This window comes from Patagioenas fasciata, chromosome 6, assembly GCF_037038585.1.
Source record: "Patagioenas fasciata isolate bPatFas1 chromosome 6, bPatFas1.hap1, whole genome shotgun sequence".
Taxonomy (NCBI): Eukaryota; Metazoa; Chordata; class Aves; order Columbiformes; family Columbidae; genus Patagioenas; species Patagioenas fasciata.
Window position 1 is genome coordinate 24,052,168 of NC_092525.1, and position 18,492 is coordinate 24,070,659.

An 18,492-nucleotide genomic window follows, 5' to 3' on the forward strand; every position below is an offset into this window, starting at 1 on the left:
AGGGGCTGCAGCCGAAAGCGGCCCCCAAGCAGATCGCTGTTCCCTGTGGTGCCGCAGGGGCCTTCTGCGCTTCAGACCCCTTGTGCAAGGAGCACAGGCAAGTACGGCTTTAATTGTCTGGCACCAATTCCCTACTGCCTTTTGTTTCAGGTACCAATTAGCAGTTTAAACTGGAGCAGATATTCTGCGGTCCCTGTTGAAGGTCAGCAGGGTGTTTTGAGCTGGCACTGGTTCTAAAACCAATACCTGCAGCCTCCTCTTTCCTTTGCCCATCAGCACCAGTGTGGAGAGCACAAAGCAGGAGGTACTTTGAGGGCTTGGTACTCTCATACACCAGGTTTTGAAGGGTGGTTTTCCTGTGAAGAAAGCTTTTAAAATAGCACAGCACCTCCTTGGGAGCTGGGCACAAAGGGACTGAGCTGTGGTCATGCCTTGGTGACCGGTCACAGCTTTTGATTGCTTTTGAGGCACAGCGATGCATCTGAAATACAACTGCTTTCTGGTCCTCGTGAGCTTGGCGAGGCATCATCTGTCTCTCGAGTACTGCCGTGAGATGCTGTGTGATAAACACCACTGAAAAGCTTAAGAAAATCAGCCCTGGATTAACACCAGCTGCAATGAGGGCTGGAAAGTGAACCGGGGGGTGACCACAGTCACACTTAATGGGATATAACCTGGGAACAAATCAGTGTCTGTCACCTCATACCATTGCCATGGCATTTGAAGTGTTTTCCTTTCCTTGTTCAGGTCAATTTCTCTCACCCACCATCACAGCCCACTGGTTTTAAAGGCTGCAATGACCTCAGTCACCCAGGCTTGGCTGCGCGTCAGCAGTTGGAGGTGCCGCAGGAGAGGAATGTCTGCACTGGGAGACGTGTGGCAACCAGCAACCAAATGAATGGTTAGTGTCTGGCAGCTGCTGTGACAGGCAGGAGATGACTCAGGCGGCACATTGCATCCATGGGCTCAAGCACGCTTGGTAAATGTTAAGTATTACTTCACAGAAATTGCAGAGTGTTGTAAATAACTCACTTCAGGCTGCGAAGCAAAGATACAGGCTGTTAAACAGTTTGTCCTTTGCCATATCACCATGATTGTTGTACATTTCCTTGTGAAAGCAGGAATCTGCTCTAAAAGTGTTGATGGAGTTGAACAGAGAAGGGTGGGTATGGATGGGCTGGAGAAGCTGGGAGAGAGGGAGGGAGTTGTGTGCAACTGGTTGTTTAACTCAAGTGGTGGGGGAAGGCTGGTGGTGATGCTGCCCGAACATCTGTTTGTTTTTTTAAGAAACTACACCAGAAGTTCTCCCTGTTGGTGCATCCTGAAGGGAGTTAGTTTTGTTTGGGTTTGGATCCAGCATTTTCAGGTGATCTCAGGAAGACAGGAGCATATTAGAGTTGGTGGCTCATGCTGGAAAAGGGGGGGTTAACTCAGCACCCTCCAGAGATGCTGCACATGGTGGTGGGGTACACCTGACAAGGGTCAGGCAGGCAAGATCTGTCCCAGATGTCCACCTGGTGGTGGCTGACAGCAAAGCTTGCCTGTAGGAATCCCCATGGCCTTTGCTTCATGCTCTGGTGGCACTCCACTGAAGACAGGCTGAGTTACTGCTGCAGCATTTAAACCACACTCTGTCAATGGATTGATTCCAAGTGTAGCCTTAAGAGAAGCTTTCATAGGAGTTCTGCGTGTGTGGTTTCTGATAGGCCAGCATGGATGTGTTCATAGAAGAGCACAGTTTAACCCATTTCTCTGATGTAACTGGTGCTTGTATTCCAAATACCTTGCCAAGAAAATGGAATTGGCCATAAATACTTACTTGGCTGATAACACTAGCTCACACTGTGTAGCTAAAAATCTGCCTCCCCAAATAACTGAGCATTGATCAGCTTGCAGTCAAAACAGGAGGTTTACTTTGCAAAAGGCAAACGAGGCATCTGCAGCCACCGCTCCTGACAACATCGCGCCTGCTGGTAAATACGGGCTGCAACCTCTGTTTAAAAATAAGAGCTGCTGGGAGTAGTGATTTCCAGCGCAGAGGGTGGTGGGTTTCCTGCGGGATTCCCCCAGCAGCTCCTGCGGGAGGTGAGCTGGCAGCAGCTGGTGTCAGCGTGGGCAGCATGGTGCTCGCTCGCTGGGTTAGCACGTCCCCCATGATCAGCTCCTCCTCTGCTCCTCGGCCACTTGCAGTGAGATCCTCGCGTTGTTCACCCTCACCCTTTGCTCTCTTATTTCCTAGCATGAATCTTAGGGACTGCATCCTGTCCTTCTGGTTTGCTTTCTTCTGCAGGGCTGGAAAGCCCTTTGCTCACTAAGAAATACTCTCCGTGCAGGTCCATCTAGACACTGGACATGAATAAAGGGAGTGCAAGACCTTTGCAAGGCTGTAAGCCAGGTTACCCTGAGTCTGACCTTTCCTTGCCTCTTGGCTCCCGTTTGTTTCACCCTATTAAAGTGGGAGGCAGAGGGCTGACCTCTCCTCAGCCCCCGTGGCTCCCAGGGCTGGACCGGGCAGCAGGGATGGGGGAGATGCATGGCCCCAGCAGCCATATTGTTTCGGGGGCGCAGCTGGGCTGGGAGGGAGCCGGGCTCTCTTGGAGGCTTATGCTTTAATTTAACACTAAGTACAGCTGAGAAATGTTTGAGTGTTAGCTTTCCAGCCTGGCTGACTGCCTCAAAGACAAGCAAACGAGGAATTCACTCCGGTAGCTGTCAAAGCAGGCTCTCAGCCCCCACTAACACTCTCCTCCCATCTGACCTTATTAACGCAGCCTGGTTGTTTTGCAAGACGCCTCCTTTGCCTTGCAGCAGCCCACGGCCGCTCCGGAGGGAGCGGAGCTGTGAAACCTCTGGAAGGATCGAAGGGCTCAGTGAAGCACGACCGGAGCCCTGGGAGGCAACAGCGTGCAGGGAGCGAGCTGGTACAGCAGGACCCTGCCTGCCCTTGGGCTCGTCTTGCAGGAGCCACCAAATGCCCTTTACGTTACAAATGCAGATCCAAGGTTAAAAACTGGTATTTGCTGCTATTCTGACTGCTCAGCTGGCAAAATCTTCCCCAGCATTTGGAGGGCGAGTGAATTGATTTGCTTAATCACGCTTGCTTTTTGTTTTTCATGAGGGGTTTGCAGCTTCCGTGGGCTGTCTGCTGATGGCTGTGCCAACGGCCAGGTCCCAACCTGGCAGCAGGATGCAGGGCATGAGGGGTCAGGCTGTGGAAAGGGGACAGGCAGGGTTTTTCAAGGTATGTTTTTACATGAAGGCTCCTGGTTGGCCATGGACTGTAGCAGGGGAGGCTGACGGTGAGCTCTGAAGTGCAGTTTGTCCTGTGTCTGTGGGTCCTGGAACATGATTAGCCCCTGGTCTGAGCTGGGAGGAGAAGGTCCTGGGTGGGGACACACAAGGTGTGGACGAGCTGCAAGCCTGGGGAAATTCGCTTTGTGTTAATGCTTCCCAGCCCTGAGGTGTAGTATTAATTCATTCTGATCTTTTAAGTAAATGAGCTTTCTAATTAGCTTTTTTTAAAGGGATTTTTCTTACTTATACTGACTAATATTAAAAATGCTAATATGTATTTTATAACGCTAACCGCCCACAAGGAGACCATGCTATCGCCCTTGATTAATGCCAGCGTTCATGGCACTGATGTAGCGTCTTCTCTTTATAAATCCCCTTTAAAAATGAAAATACACCGTAAAGCCCACAGCTGAGGGTCCAGGCTGCCTGCAGGGCTGTTTGCTGCCCAGGATGCGGGGTGATGTCCTGGCCAAGGCTGTGTTCCCCACCCCGTGCCACCACAGGGGACAGGGCAGTGTGACCAGGCTGTGCTCTGCCTGGTGACATCCCCTATTAATCCTTGGCTCCCTACAGTTTCAGGGCATGCATTTATTTCAGGCTCTAACAGGTTTCCATTTGTATTCTCCCTTTTTCATTGCCACCCTCTCGAGGCCAAGACCAGTAACAAAAGGCATCATAACAATAAAGCTCAATTGCAAGTTATTTACTTGGCATCGTTGCATCTGCCAAACAACGTTATTAATTCTGTTTCTCAATGAAGGGAATATTCTGCTGATTAGCTGTGGGAACAGCATTTGTTCTAGAAAGCAGCCTTTAATAGGCCTTTAGATCACGCTGTAATTCATAGCACTAAGGCAAGAAGAGCTTTTAATTGATGTGCTCGGGGTCTGTGTGGCCGTGAGCATGTCAGGGGACAGTGGCTCACGACGTGGGACAGGCACTGACCAGCTTTACCGCAGAAGGTCAGACAGATGTGATTTGGGCTGTAAGTGCCTTGGGGAAGGAGGGCGCTGCAAGATGGGGTGGGCAGGACCGCATGGGGGAGGGATGGCATCACCCTGAGCTGTGAATGTCCCACAGGGATGTGCCGCGGTGGCCAGCCCAGCCGCGGGGTCACAGCTTTGCTGCTCCCCTGGGAGCTGCAATGGGAATGGGGTGGGCTCACAGGGCTCTGAAACTGCCCAGGGAGAACATGGCAGAGCCGGGAGGCTGGAGAGTGTGCTTGCTGCAAGAGTGCACCTCTGCCCACAGCCACGCTCCAGCTTCTGCAGGGCAGGAAAGGGAGTGATTTGTGGCCTCACTGCTCAGTGGGGGTTTTTAGCTTGCCTGTGTTTAATTTTGTTTGGAGATGATGGTGCATTAAAAGAAAAAAATAAAAATCTCTCATACACTTAAAGAGAAACCCGGGGCCGAAGTTTCCTGGTGCTGCCCTGGTGATGCTCAGCACAGCCGTGCAGTGAGTAGTTAATGTGGGGTGCGATGAGTCTGTGCCGAGAAGCTGGTGTGGCTATTCCCTCCCGCTGCAGCTACAGCTCAGCATTGCTGCCTCCGCTGTGCTGCTCTCGAACGGGAGCCCTGGCCAGAGCTGCGCTTGGCCCTGGGGTGCAGCACCGGCGGGTCTGGAGCCCCGTGGCAGCTCCCCACCACCCGGCTGCAAACCAGCCAGCAGTGCTGCACATTGCTTCTGGCTCTCAGCACAACTTTCCCAAGCACAGCAATGTGCTTTGAACTCAGTTTTTCTGGCAGGGACCCCATGGAGCCTGTGGTGGAGCCACCTGCCTGGGGACCCCCCAGGAGCTCTGAAGCAGCAGCCCGGGTGTCCTGGCAGGTGCAGGTTGGAGCCTCTTTCCTCAGCTGGCTGCTCAGGGGGAGGCGAATGCCCTGGGTGATACTGAGGGAGCAGATGGGATTGAATTTCTAAGGGCAAAGATGCATTTTAAAATATTTTCTTGCATCCATTGCTTAGGAATTGTTTGTCTCAAAAGAAATGGGTTAGAACAGAGGAAGAAAGAGGGATTTTGCTGTTTTGGCTGCAGGGACTCTGTATGCTAATAAATTATCAAAAGTGCCCAAGTCCCCCGAAGAGGCCTGGTGTAAGAAATGCTTAGTCTGCCGCTCTTCCCCTCAGTTGCCACGTCTGGCTGTCTCTCCTCGCTTCCCTGTCTCAAAGAGCAACCCCAGTGAGAAAAAAGAGGGAAGGTGTCACCAGGCTGCGTCTCCTCTCCTTTCACATGTTGCTTGGGGATGGAAACCAAGGTGTGCATGCTGTCCTGGACTGAGGGCTATGATACGTTCTCAAGCAAGGTGAAGCTGGGCAGGCCTGGGGGCTCTGCCGGTGGGGCCGCGTGTCCAGGGGAAGATGGCACAGGGTGCTTTGGGGCTTCAGCCACCTGCTTCATGTCCTACCAACCTGACCCAGTGAGGACCGAGCTGTTCCCAGCCCAGCCGCAGCCCCTCTGCTGCCAGGGAGCAGCCGTCATGACCCTCTGGGTGAGCTCAGGGGGGTTTCAGTGCCAGCACAGGACCTGGAAGGCTTGGTGGCACATGGGGCTGCTCCCAAATAACCCTCAGACACCCAGGGAGAAGGTTGCTTGCAGGTAGGAGCTTCTTCAACCTATGTTTGAAACATTTTGTCTTTGCTCAGTGGGAGCATTTCAGTGACATGTAGGTATTTTCCCTGGCTATTCCTGAAGAACTGCTGTGACCTAGTCCTTGAGATGAATATTATATTCACAAAAAGTGCTATTTCATGAAGTATTTCTTTAATACTATGAAGGTTTAATGCAGTTTCAAGCATGTTTCTGTGCAGGAAGTCCACGTATTCAGGAATGCTTATATGATAACTTAAGACATTTTGCCATGCACAAAATCCCCACGGTCATGTACTGTTCCCAGGCAGAGTCACACATCGTCATGTTCATTTGTTGTGAACAGGTGACATAGAATCTGTGCTGAAGATGAGGTGGTGTCAGCCTGTCTGCCTAGCGCATTGGTGCAAGTTTAGTTCGCTGGTTTATCATCCTCCTGAAGGATCTGTATTTTATTCCGCATCGCACCTCTCTGCTGACCTTTGAGATCATCTCACATGGCTACCAAAGGAAGAAATAAATTAGAAATTATTTCAGATGAGGCTGAAATACTTAATCAGTCTCCAAAATATTCACTGGAGGGTCTTCTAGTTCATGTCTCCAAAATATGGTCCAGTAATATGTAATAAAATAATGGATTGGGCAAATTTTCTAGGGCTTGTTTTTTTGTTTTGTATTTTGCTGTCGCTGCTGTCTGTGCATCCCTCCTGGTCTTACCCTGCATGGTGACACACGCATGAAGGGAAAATCCACAGCATCTCTGCTGCGTGTCCTCAGCGCCCTTTGGCTTTAGAAATAAACTAATAAAGGAGTAAAAGGAAATTATGAGTCTAATGAAAAGGATTATTTTCCCACAGGACAGGCCGCATGCGGCCGTTCCCGTATACACAGAGCATCTCTGAGCCTCACTAAGTGTCAAATGAAACGGGTTAATGGAATGGATTAAGATTTTAATGGCACATTTGATGAGTGAAGCTCTCACCTCCAGGCACTCTCTCGTGTGCGTTAATGGACGCTGTGGGTGACGGCTGCCGAAATTAGCCTGTTAACAGGGAGGAGCTGATTCAGGCTCCTGACACTCTCCTCCAAGGCGAGCAGTTCAGCCAGGCTGCAGGCTATGGAGAAGCCAGTCCAGCGAGGGAAAGTGGACTTTTGTCTAGAAAAGAAAACCAAAAAGGAGAAGAGAAAAAAAAAAAAAAAGAGAAATAATTAATTTTTTTTGTTAGTTAAAAAAAAATGACCTGTCTGTCCTTTGCTTAAAGGACTTTATTCTGAGAGGGACTAACATTCTGTGTTGCTTGGGGATTTATGAGTAGAGCTGTTGTGCTAAAGGTATTTGTGGAACACTGTGAGAACATACCACGATAGTTCCTAAATGCTGGAGCCTCTCCTGTCCTCCCCAGTGGCTGGATGTCACCAGTGTCTCAGGCACAGAGAGAAATGCCTCTGCATTAGTGCTGCCTTCTGCTGTAATTAATGCTTCCTGGAGCGGCACAAGGGTCAAATCAGTGTCTTTCACTAATTAACATGATTAAGCACAGTCAGTGCCTGCTCCCGCCATCCTTGAGTGCCTGGAGGAGGATGGACGGGATGGGATGGGACGGGACGGGATGGGGGCTCGGGGAGAAGGGGCCGCTTCTGCCCTACCTGGAGGTTTGGTAATGAAGGTTTAAATACATTACAGGGATGTGAACACCGGAGCATTGCAAGCTGCATCCAGGGTGCCCAAGTAATTCCTTAACAATATTTTAATAATGTTTCTTATTTCAGTGTCAGGCAGCAAATAATACAGGGCTGTAAACAACTAGGATGCTGTAGGGAGCCAGGAGTTATAAATTACTGATGCAATAAGCTATCATGTTATCTTAAGGAAGGGATTTAAAATATATAAATGAATAAACAAACAGAGCTGGCCTGTTTTTTTTCAGATGGCTACACGATCCAGGAGATTACTGAGAAAAGGAGTCTGCAAGTGGTCAGTCCTGCGCATGGCTGCTTTCTGCTGAGAGCAAGGGTTTCATCATCCCATCCTGTGAGTTGCCTCTGATTGGGGCCCTTTATATGGTATTTATCATTTGAAAGGAAAATAGATTAATAGCTAACCCCCTGGCTGCCTTTTACATTAGCTGTTGTAGCAAAGTGGCTTCTTTCCTGAGTTTTTCCGTGTTCTAAGGCCTGATGAAATCTCCAAAATTATGTACAGAGGGGATAACCAGCATGGGACACTCACTGTGCAGTAGCATGGCTCTGGGTACAATGTTCCCCCCTGCTGCACCAGCAGGATGAAAGGTGCCTGGGCTGCCCTTAAAGTTTTTTGGGAAATTACTAAATTTAACGAAGTTGGGGGGGAAATAAAGAAGCCTGGCTCTGTTTTTGCAGAGACAGATGCCACTGCTCCATGGTCACCCTCTCTGGGTGTCTGGGCTCCTGTCCTGGCTGTGCAACATCTCCTGCACACCGTGTGGCAGTGGTGCCACCAGCCTTGCTCCAGCTGGGTGCCAACAAGAGCAGGCAGTTTAAACAGGTACAAAACAGCTCTCAAGGAGCCTCAGAAAATTAGGATTCAGAGTAAAAATGGGTTGGAGCCCAAACAGCCCCTCTGTGCCCCACATCTTGAGCCCAGGCAAGGGTCTGCAGCTGTCCTCCTCCAGCCCTGCCAGCATTCCTACAGGTGAAGGACATTTGGCATCTCCCTGGGGTGTCAGCTGCACACCACTGGGGCCTGGCCGTTGTTTCAGTCATTTGGCTCACCCTTTGCAACACAATTTAGTCATTGGAGTAACGGTAGCAGTGCCTGATGTCACTGCTGTTTCCATGGCAATGGGCAGATTCCCGAGGCAGGCAGGAGGCGTGTGTCTGTGCACACGTGTGTGGGTCTATGCACACGTGTGTGTGTGTGTGTGTGTGTGTGTGTGCACATGTGAGTGTGTGTGTGCACATGGAGAGCACAGGAGCCACCAGCACAGGCCAGAGCCTGCTGGTTTCTGAGCCATTGCACCAGCAGTGGCGACCCATGTCCCTTGCTGGCTGCTAAACGTTACATGGGGAAATTATGGCAGGAGAGGGAATAAACCCAGAGCCGTGACATTGCCTACGAAAGGGGAGGCTCTCCCAGGGGTTCATGCCTGCAGGAGGGACTCCCCATGCTCTGCAGTGGCAGCCTGAGAGCAGAGGGAAGTGACAAGCTGCTTATTAATGACAAATGCCATTAGAACTGATGTGCAATACAAGGTCAGGCAAGTTATGCCCTAGCTTGTGTCATATTTAAGTGTGCCAGCTCTGTAAGACTATTTATTCTGCTTTTCTCCCTAAGTGCTAGGTTAGCACAGAAGTGACACCTTGCTGTCCAGAGCTCACAAGACTCCAGGTAACCCCCGGGTGCCCCAGGAGCAGAGCCAGGCTGAGGCTCAGGCTGCAGAAACAGCACCAAAAGCCCTGGTTAGGAGCCGAGAGCAAGCGAAGGAGCATGGCTGCACCCCTGCTTCACAGAGAAGGTCTACCTGGTCTCCCCCGTTCCTAAATCAACACCCTTGGTGAAGCTGGAAGAGGCCCTCTGCCCAGCCTGGTCAGTTCCTGCTCCCTTGGTGCCAGCCTGCATTAGGGGTTTGGGAAACCTGTTTGAGCCTGTTTGCATCCCAGCAAGGTAAGGCGGGCAGGACAGCCACTTTTCCACCACCTGAGCACCGAGATGTGATTCATGTTGAGGGCAAACTTAGTGAGCTGGTGGAAAGCATCTGTCGGTGAGGTACAATGAAGGGAGGGAACGTAATGCAATTGCTTCATTTGAAGCAATTAGAGCGGAGCAAAAACATGTTTTTATAAACGGACTCGATATCGGTAAGTGATGCACGGCTGCTTTTTGTTAGCACAGAGTCAAAAAGCAATTTTCCTGTGCATTAGGGGCAGCACCGAGGTCTAACTCGTTTGCGGCGTGGGAATTTTTGGTCTGTGTTGGAATGAGCTGCTCCGTTTCCTTGTGAATTTAGAAACAAGCTGTGGGTGTGGAGGGGGAGCAGCAGGCAGCTCCCAGCCATTGCCAGGCTCTTGATGGCACTTCACGTGGCTCGGGTCACAGCAATTCTGCCTTGGCAGCGTTTGCAGCATTGAGGGGGTGATATCTGGGCTTTGGACCATCCTGTCCTCCTGGGGCATCCTCTGGGCTGGAAACATTTCCAGAAAACGGTACAGGGGTCACTGGTACCCACTGGGGTGCAGCACGGGATGCTCAGGGATGTCACGGCATGTTATTCAAGTCAGCTCTTGGGAGAAAGGTTCTAAAGAGAGCTGGAAGTTAATCCCATTAATCTGGCCTCAGGATCAAGGCTAGGAAAAGATAGTGTGATGTATTCAGTCTGCGGATGAGGAGATAGCAGCAAGAACAAAACAGCATGAGAATGCTGCTGTTTCTTCTGGCACTTCAGAGGTGGGGGCCAAGGAAACTGATAGCCAACCGGGGCCTTTTGCATGGCAAAGATTAAGTGCGGGAGTCAGAGAGGATTTAAGCTGTTGCCACAGCAGTCCCTGATAGTCCGAGGTGTTTCTATACCCCGAGAGAAGATTATAATAATAACCATGATGATAATCATGAACAAGGTAATTAATGCTCTAAAATGGCCTGAAAGGCTGATCTGATCACTTGTGTGGGATGTGCAGGAGTGGTTTGTACGTGGTAAGGTCACAGACAGGTCCGGCTGCCTGCAAAGCCATCGCCGCTTCCCTCTGCCCACAGCTCCCTAAAGTACGGCTGGTGTGGTGCCAGGCATGGCTATGCGAGCTGCACCCCTAAATCCATGCTGGGAGGTGGATACGTGATGGAGACCTGCCTTGGAGAGCCTGGTGGGCTTGTTCAGTGGGGCTGAGCTGCGCAGCGGTGGCTGCTCTTTCACAAGCACACAGAGTTATTTTGCAAGGGCTGTTGGTGTTTGCAGCTGACGGAGGATGGGGTGAGGAGCTGGCTGTGCACTAGTGGCCTGGCCACAGGCTTCTCCATGGTGAAAACAAGAGGTGAATTTCTGGATAGCATCAGTAGCACAGGAGGGAGACAACTAGCGAGATTGTTAGCTAGAAAAGAAAATGGGAAGCAAAGTGCTTTTTTGGGGGGCCTTTTCTGTGCCAAATATGGGCTGTGGGCACTGTGTGGGACAGCAGCTTTGGCCAACAGCACTGGTGCCTTTGCAGAGCAGGGCACAGCTGGGCTCAGCTCACACCCAGCTGGGTGCCCGCACTGTGTCAGGCACATTCAGAGCTGGTTTGGGTCAGGGACACTTGTCCCCATCCCATCAGGTGTGTCCACGGCAGCTGCACAAAGCGACACGGAGCCAGGGCTGAGCCTGGGGCAGCCCCAGGGCTGGTGGGCAGCACGGAGTGCAAAGGCACCGTGAAGAGGCTCTGGGACAGTCTCTGCTCTGGGACAGCAGCAGCTTGTGGTTTCTATCCAGTCCCCCTTGCTTGCATCCCAGAGAGCCTAAACTGACAGCCCTGGTTTAAAAGTCACAGGCTGCAAGATTAATTGGGCTGTCAATTCTTTTTCAAGGCAAATGAACTATCCAGAGAGTCTTTTCCAAGGTCCTATTTTCAGCAGGTGGAAATGTCATTTCAGTATTTGGGGAGAAATATAGGTGGGAGCTTTGTGAAAGAGAATTTATATCTTACTTGCTCTGTTTCAAAGCTGAAGCTAATTGGAGCAAGCCTTAATGGCCAAGGAGCCAATGTGTTTCATTGGTTTGTTATTCTATGGCTGCAGGGTGATCTGAGCCTTAACTGATGCAAGAATTTTCCTGTGGGATGGGAGAAAGAGTGAGACCTCCCATCTAGAAGGAAAAGTGGGTTCTTTGGTTTCTAATATACTTTAAATTCAGGTCAAAACATTTCTCGACTCTGGGGTGTAAGTAAGTACACCAGCCAGCCCTTTCTTAACACTGGCTTTTACGAACTTCTTGTTCACCATTGTCCCTTCTGCTCACCCAGGACCTCAGCAATGTTTGGGTGTTAGTGGCCCAGTGGGGACACATGGTTGGTGGGGGTTTGTGCTGAAAAGGGGAGTCCTTGCTCCCGTCCCTCCCCGTCACTGCTGCAGCATCTTCCTGCGTTCATCAATACCTGAGCCCAGCAGTCAGTGTGGCTCTTCACATCCAATCTTTTACTATCTAACTAGAAATTAAGCTTTATTAGCCTAAACGCAGTTGCATTTTCAACAGCCCACTAACCTTTTCCTTTTGAATCTTTGCTTATGTCTTAAAAATCCACTTTTGGTATAAGACTGTCAGATTTAATCCTTTTAAAATACCCTTTTCCCTGGTGAGGCAGCAAGATTTCCCAGGCAGACTTGAAACTTGCAGATAAGACTTTACTGGAATAAGACATCCAGATGAAATGAAGTCTCTATTTAAAGCAGCCTTTTGGGGGTTATCCCACTTTGTTCATGTTTGTTTATAACTTTTAAGGATCTGTTTTTCTCACCAGACAGCTCATTTCAACTTGGCTGGGCAAAAAAAAAATAAAAAAATAAAAGCTCTTTCTGCTTTACAGGTGAGTCCTGAACCCCAGACATAAGGTGAGCTGGGAAGCTGGTGGCAATCCGTCTGTCCATCCATCCACCCACCCATCCATCCCCATGGGGAGGCTTTGTGCTTGTCACACAGCTCCAGAGGCCTCTGCAGGGAATCTCCCAGGCTTTTTCTTGCTGATGAAGAGCTGGAGGAAGGGACTTGCAGCTCAGTTGTACCAGCAGCCTCTGTTGGCAAATGAGCCCATGAGGGTCACCATCCTATCTTCCCCAGCCTCACCAGGTGAGCAACACTAGTTCTCAGCATGATGGGGGACCGTGACAGCAGAAGCCCAGGCAGAGGCAGCCAGCTGTAAACAACTCTCACAGCCAGTGGAACTGTGAGCTGGAGGGTTGTTTTTCAAGGACTGGTAAGCTTGCTTTTGTATCTTAATTTTTATTTATTTATTTATGTATTACAAAAAAAATATACGGCCAAAGAACTGTTTAACTATCTGCTTGTGCTTCACTAAAAAAAATAGCCGTGAACACAATGCTAAACAAGTAGTGAGCAGGTACATGGATGCACGCCTGTATTTCAGGGACGGCATCACAATTTGGAGACACAAACCATGGTTTGATTAAAGGTTTAATGGCTGCAATTAAACTTCCTGCAGGAAAGATTTCTTTGCTGAACTTTACTTGGCAGCAAAACTCTGTGGTGCCAGCATTTACACGGCAGTAAGGAGGTGCAAAGGCAAAGCCCAACATGAACCCAGCCAGAGGTGCAACCTCTTGCCCAGCTGACAGAACTAAACAAAGACCCTTTGCAGCTATTTATCAAGCATTTCTGGTGCACCTCAGGGCTTGCCCAGATTCTATTTTTTTTTTTTTTTTTTTTTTTTACTTTTCAGAATGGGTGTAAGACAGGTAAAAAACTGGATTAAAATGAGCACACGATTCAGCTCTGAAATGGGGAGGAAGTGCACAACAGGCACGGGTCAGGCAGCAGCCAGACAGGCACTTGCTGTCAGTGCTTTATAGGCACCACAGACCCTATGCAGCTGCCAAGGGAAGGCATGGGATGAGGAGGGTTCTCGTTGTCCTCCATGGGACCCTGCACCTACAGGCAGAGGTAAGAGCTGGTGGGCAGCATCACAGGGCTGTGCCCTGCCTGTGTTCCCTCAGACATCAGACCTCCAAAGGCACCTGCATTTTGCAGGCTGCATTTTTGGGGTGAAAAACAGCCACTCCTGGGGCAATGGAGAACACCCAGCAGCGGCTCCATGAACTCAGCTTGCACAGCAAGTGCTTTATCCCAATTAGTCCTCATCATCAGGGACGCAAAGACAAGAAATTATGTCTCCAGAACTACTAATGTGAAACACCGATGTTTATTTAATAAATCACAGTAACCTACAGAGACAAAACACCCTGTGGTGTTGCACAGAGAACTACAGCAAGGCCCCACAGTGCTCCATGCCCCTGCAAAGCCAAGTCCTAGTGAGGAGCTTGCCATTTCACCCCCTATTTCAGGGTGTTTTGCTTTCAGACATCACAGCAGCTGAGGGATGCCCAGCCTAGGGGTTAAAGCAGTCTCAGGTGTTCGTGCCAGTCCTGGTACTTGCTCTTGCAGGATCTTCATGCATATAGAGCAGCTCTGATGAGACTGAGGACATTCAGGATGCATTTGTGCTGTCACCTGGATTTGCCAGGTCCCAGGCTAAGTTTTGGCTCAGCCCAGGCCCCCCAAATTTGGGCACACAACGTGGGACCAGGGGATACAGGACATGCTTTTGTAGTGAGATCTCAGTTGCAGCCATCTCCACAGCATGAGGACAAGACAACATGGCACAAAAGCCAAGCAACCACATTATACTCCCCCAGATTAAAGCCAACTCTCTATATTCAATGGGAAGACAAAGAAAAAAACAGGATTGGATTCAGCTAATCAGGCAAGAGCAGACCTCTTCTTGGCCTTGGCGCTGGACTCTGTGGGTCCCATGGGGCAGTTGCTGCGGATATCTTTGCTCAGCCAGGCGGGTTCAGATATCCTGGAGGAACAGGAGAGCCAGCGAGTCTCAGATTAACAAACTGGTTTAAGGTAGAGGAACATAGCAAAGCAAGCAAAAGCCATATTTCTGCTCACCTTTGAAAACAGGGCTGCTGCCAGTGAACTCTGCTGTAAAGCAGTTTGCTGTCCAAGGATGAAATTGCTAGATTAAAGCATTGTGTGTTTTTTTGCTTCAAGTACAACTGTTATCATTTAAAGTGATCTTTAGTGCCTACTTTTGACATCCTCTTTTCAGCCTTGTAGACTTATTTTCATTGGCCTGAAGAGTAAATCTGGCTATTTCCAAACTGAAACAATTTTCTGGTAGAAATTGCAGCAAGGTCAAAATTAAGGCTAATACAGTATTGTTTGCAACTGTTGTAGAGAAATTGTGCTCAGATGAAAACAAATGTAATGAGGGCTCAAGAAAACAGCCAGGAAGTTACAGCTCGAACTGCTATACTTTTTCATTACACCAGCAGTGCTCCCTTTGAGCTGCCCATAAATTTAGAAGTCAAAAAAAAAAAGGGGGGGGTGGGGGAGGTCAATAAAAAGAAGGAAATGAAAAGCAGTGAAACTGGGCTCATATTTAGACTGGTGTCCAGCTCGAGATAATTACACCTTCATCACTGTGGCACTGGCAGGGCTCAGGAAAAGAAACGCCACTCTAACTCCTGGCTTCTCTCCTTGGGGTCACAATGGAAATACTTAAATCAAAAGTAAAATGTGATTGAGTCGTTTTGGTCCAAAGGCAGAACAGACAACCTAAGAGGTGACCCTGTTGCAATTAGGAGGCGATATCCTCAGCTCTAAAAACTACCCCTTAGCTGGGTGGCAGATCTACTTTTTGGTGCTCAGCTGAACCTGAAAATGAGGGCAGAGGGTTTCTGTGGTGTTTGCTTTTAGAAAGTTTCCATAAGAGGAAGGGCAGTGAAACACTGAGCAGTCACTTACCAGAACAGTGGCTTCCCTTGGGTGTACAGAGCTGCCCGGAGGAGGGTGAATTCACCCAGCGATGCTGCAGGCTCTGGAGGGGCAGTGAAGCAGCTCAGCCAATTTTAAAATATGCCTCTTTAATGCAAATAGAAGAGAGCATCCATCATCTTCAGCTGGTACAAAAACATGCCCTCTTTCTTTCAATCACACCTGCCTGACCCTTCCAAATTGTGAGCCTTTCCTGCCCACAGGAGGATCTGCTTTCTCTTTTCTCACTCTGTTTAAATTCTCCCCATTGGAACAGTGACATTATTTTTTTGCTTCTCACCCCAATTTCCTGTGCTCCTCATAGCATTTTCTTCACAGACGCATTTCCCAAACTATTGTTTTCTTATTTTTAACAGCTGTTGGCTAAACTTCTCCCAAAATTGTTTCCTTCACTGTTTCTTAAATACTTCTTAAAGAGCTCTTTAACTTTCCATTCACAATTGTGTAATTATTGTTTTTTCCATCCAGTCAGTTTTGCTGGTAATTTCCCCTGATTTATGCTGGCCCTTTGCAACACCCAGTAGCTGTTACCAACTGTGGCTGCCCTCGGTTTGCTCACACAGAATATAATCAGGTTGTGGTCACTACTCCCTGAGCTATTACCACTTCTTCAGCAATTAAATCATTACAGCAATGCAGCATCCGCTTGCATCCAGCTTAATGGTTTCTGTATCAGGAAAAGTCTGTCTGAACCCTTGGGAAACTCTCCTGATGCTCGCCCTGGTCACCCGTATCCCCAGTGGAGGTTTCACCACAGCATCACCATCCAGACCCCACAGGACAGAGGTTGCTGGGAGCAGGTGCTGATCTCTGCTTTAACTCAGCAGGCATTTTTTTTTTTTATATCACCCCCCAACAACCAAACAACAACAAAAAAACCCTAACCCCCAAAAAACCAAAACCACACCACAAAAAAAAACCAAACCACAAACCAACAACAAAAACCCAACCAAACCAACAAAACCCCACAAAACCAAACAAAAACAACAACAAAAAAGAAACCTCAACAAACTAAATTGCCCAATGATGCCACATGAATGAATGGTCAAAAGGTTTTTATTACAACATCCTTCTCCTAGTGTAACCCCAGCAGACAGACCTTGAAGTACATCTTTCAGGTACATCTAGCACCAATTGAACCATCCTCATGGCATAAGCCAGTAACACAGCAGGGCAGGAAATATTTCCCAGCTGCTGTATAATTCTGTTACAACTATAAAACAAGCAGCCAGGCCCCATTTTCTCATTTACCCTAGATCAGCTGCAATCCCTGACACAGGCTCCTGCATTGATGTTGCACAGGTTGGCTGTTAAGTATTTTTGTTGCAAGATTGCAAGAAGAGTGATTTATAGCTAAGGGATTTAGTGACATCTTTTTCTTGTTAAATCGTTTGTTTCTCACCCAAGGTGGAGGACTTGGAGTCTTTCTGACAAGAAAAAAAAAAATATAGCTTTTTATGTTTCTTTTTTTCTATAGCATCATACGAATTTCTTTTTTTTCTGTTGCATTTTCAGCACAGAACTCCTGCTGTGCTGAGCAGCCCATGAGAACCTGCTCCTCAGAGCTGAGGGGGAAAGAACGTCTGGTCCCTGCAGGCTACTTTTCCCTGCCAACATGCTCAGCCCCCTTCAAGGCTGGGAAGGGAGAGGAAGGACACAAATTACCTTGGTTTTTTTTCAAAGCATTTCTTTTCCTTTCACCATGACTGTGCTGGTTGGATCCACCAGCTCTAGTGGAAGCTCATGGTGGTGCCAGGGCACAGCTGCTGGGGGTCACCTGAGTCCCATCCATGGCACCAGGAGAGGTGAAGCAAAGCCTGGCTGTCCCAGCTCTGCTTTGGGCAAACCCCCCAGACAGGAGGAGCCCCAGCACCAGCCCTGCTCCTTTTATAGCTGGAGAGGCCTCAGCTGTCCCAGGGATGCTCTCCTGATGAGTAACGAGCTGAACCTGCTCCAGCCTCCGCAGCTCTTCCCTGGGAGAGAAAAAAAAAAAAAAAGGAAAAAAAAAAAAATTAAAGCGTCTACTTAAGTGTCTGCTTTGCCTCTTTGTCCCAATTCCAAGCAACCTTTAGTGCCAAATACAATAATAAATCTGTATTTTTTTACCAAGGAAATGCAGTCCCCTACGGGATGTTTTTAGCCCCAACTCTTTACCGTGGTTCCCCTTGTCCTGCAGCCTGTACGTGCCCTACGGGGCTGTCACAGATCTCGGCACACAGGACAGGCTTTGCATCCCCGTGAGGGTGCGTGTGGGGTTACTGCTGCTTCCCTCCGTGCTGTGACGGCCGGGAGCATTGCTGTAATATTTTACACACAGCTCTGTCTGTATTTGCTGGGTTTTGTGCTATATATTGTCATTACCAGAAAGAACTGAGAGCTAAGGATACTTAAACTGTAATAAATACATAAATTGCAGGTGAAGACTCCCAAACACGGTGATGGAGGCCTGGGGAAGACACAATTACCTTACAGGGTAATTGAAGCCCTCGGAGAGGTCACTGTAGTTCCATAGCCCTTAATTTTTTTTATGAAAAATGGTTCCTAATATTTGCCTGACAAAGATGCTCACATAGTGTTGCTAAGTGAGAATATGAGAAAAAGGAGGGAATGTGATTACGGTGCTGCAGTGAGTAACATACCATCTTTCACAGCACCACCACTGGTGCCTCCCCGTGCCAAATACACACCGGGGCTGAAATGGGACCCCTGTCCCCATGCAAAAAGATGCTGGCAGCATCACCGCAACACATACACCCAACTTTGGGGATCCCAAATCTGCCCTCCTGGGGCTGTAAGGAGGGGGCGGGACCTGCTGCCTTGGGCAGGTGCCACTGGGGACACCAGTGGGTGCCCTGGGGGACTGTGGGGGGGGCTGTCAGGGGGCGGTGGGGGTGCCAAAGCCGGCACCCTGCAGTGGCATATGCTTGCCCAAATGGTCCCTTGAAATCTTCCAAACAGCTAATTACTACAACCTGGGATGCATTTGTTGCCAATTTGTGAACAGAGAGATGGAGGGGGAGAAAAAAAACTGAGCAAGCAACAGCCTGGTGGGGGTGGGACACACACACATACCCCAGGTGTAGGGACAA

General features: G+C 49.1%; 1 long non-coding RNA gene across 3 annotated transcripts; it reads left to right on the forward strand.

Moving 5' to 3' along the window:
* The first annotated feature begins 751 nt into the window (after positions 1-751).
* On the forward strand, positions 752-12,683 carry LOC139828289 (uncharacterized). 3 transcript variants are annotated; one of them, XR_011739739.1, is made up of 4 exons: positions 752-979; positions 7,811-7,914; positions 9,196-11,704; positions 12,411-12,683. It is a non-coding gene; the product is annotated as an uncharacterized lncRNA (long non-coding RNA). The 3 variants fall into 3 exon arrangements; XR_011739738.1 differs by having other exon boundaries at positions 9,196-12,683; XR_011739740.1 differs by lacking the exon at positions 752-979 and adding an exon at positions 4,166-4,256 and having other exon boundaries at positions 9,196-12,683.
* Positions 12,684-18,492: the final 5,809 nt, after the last annotated feature.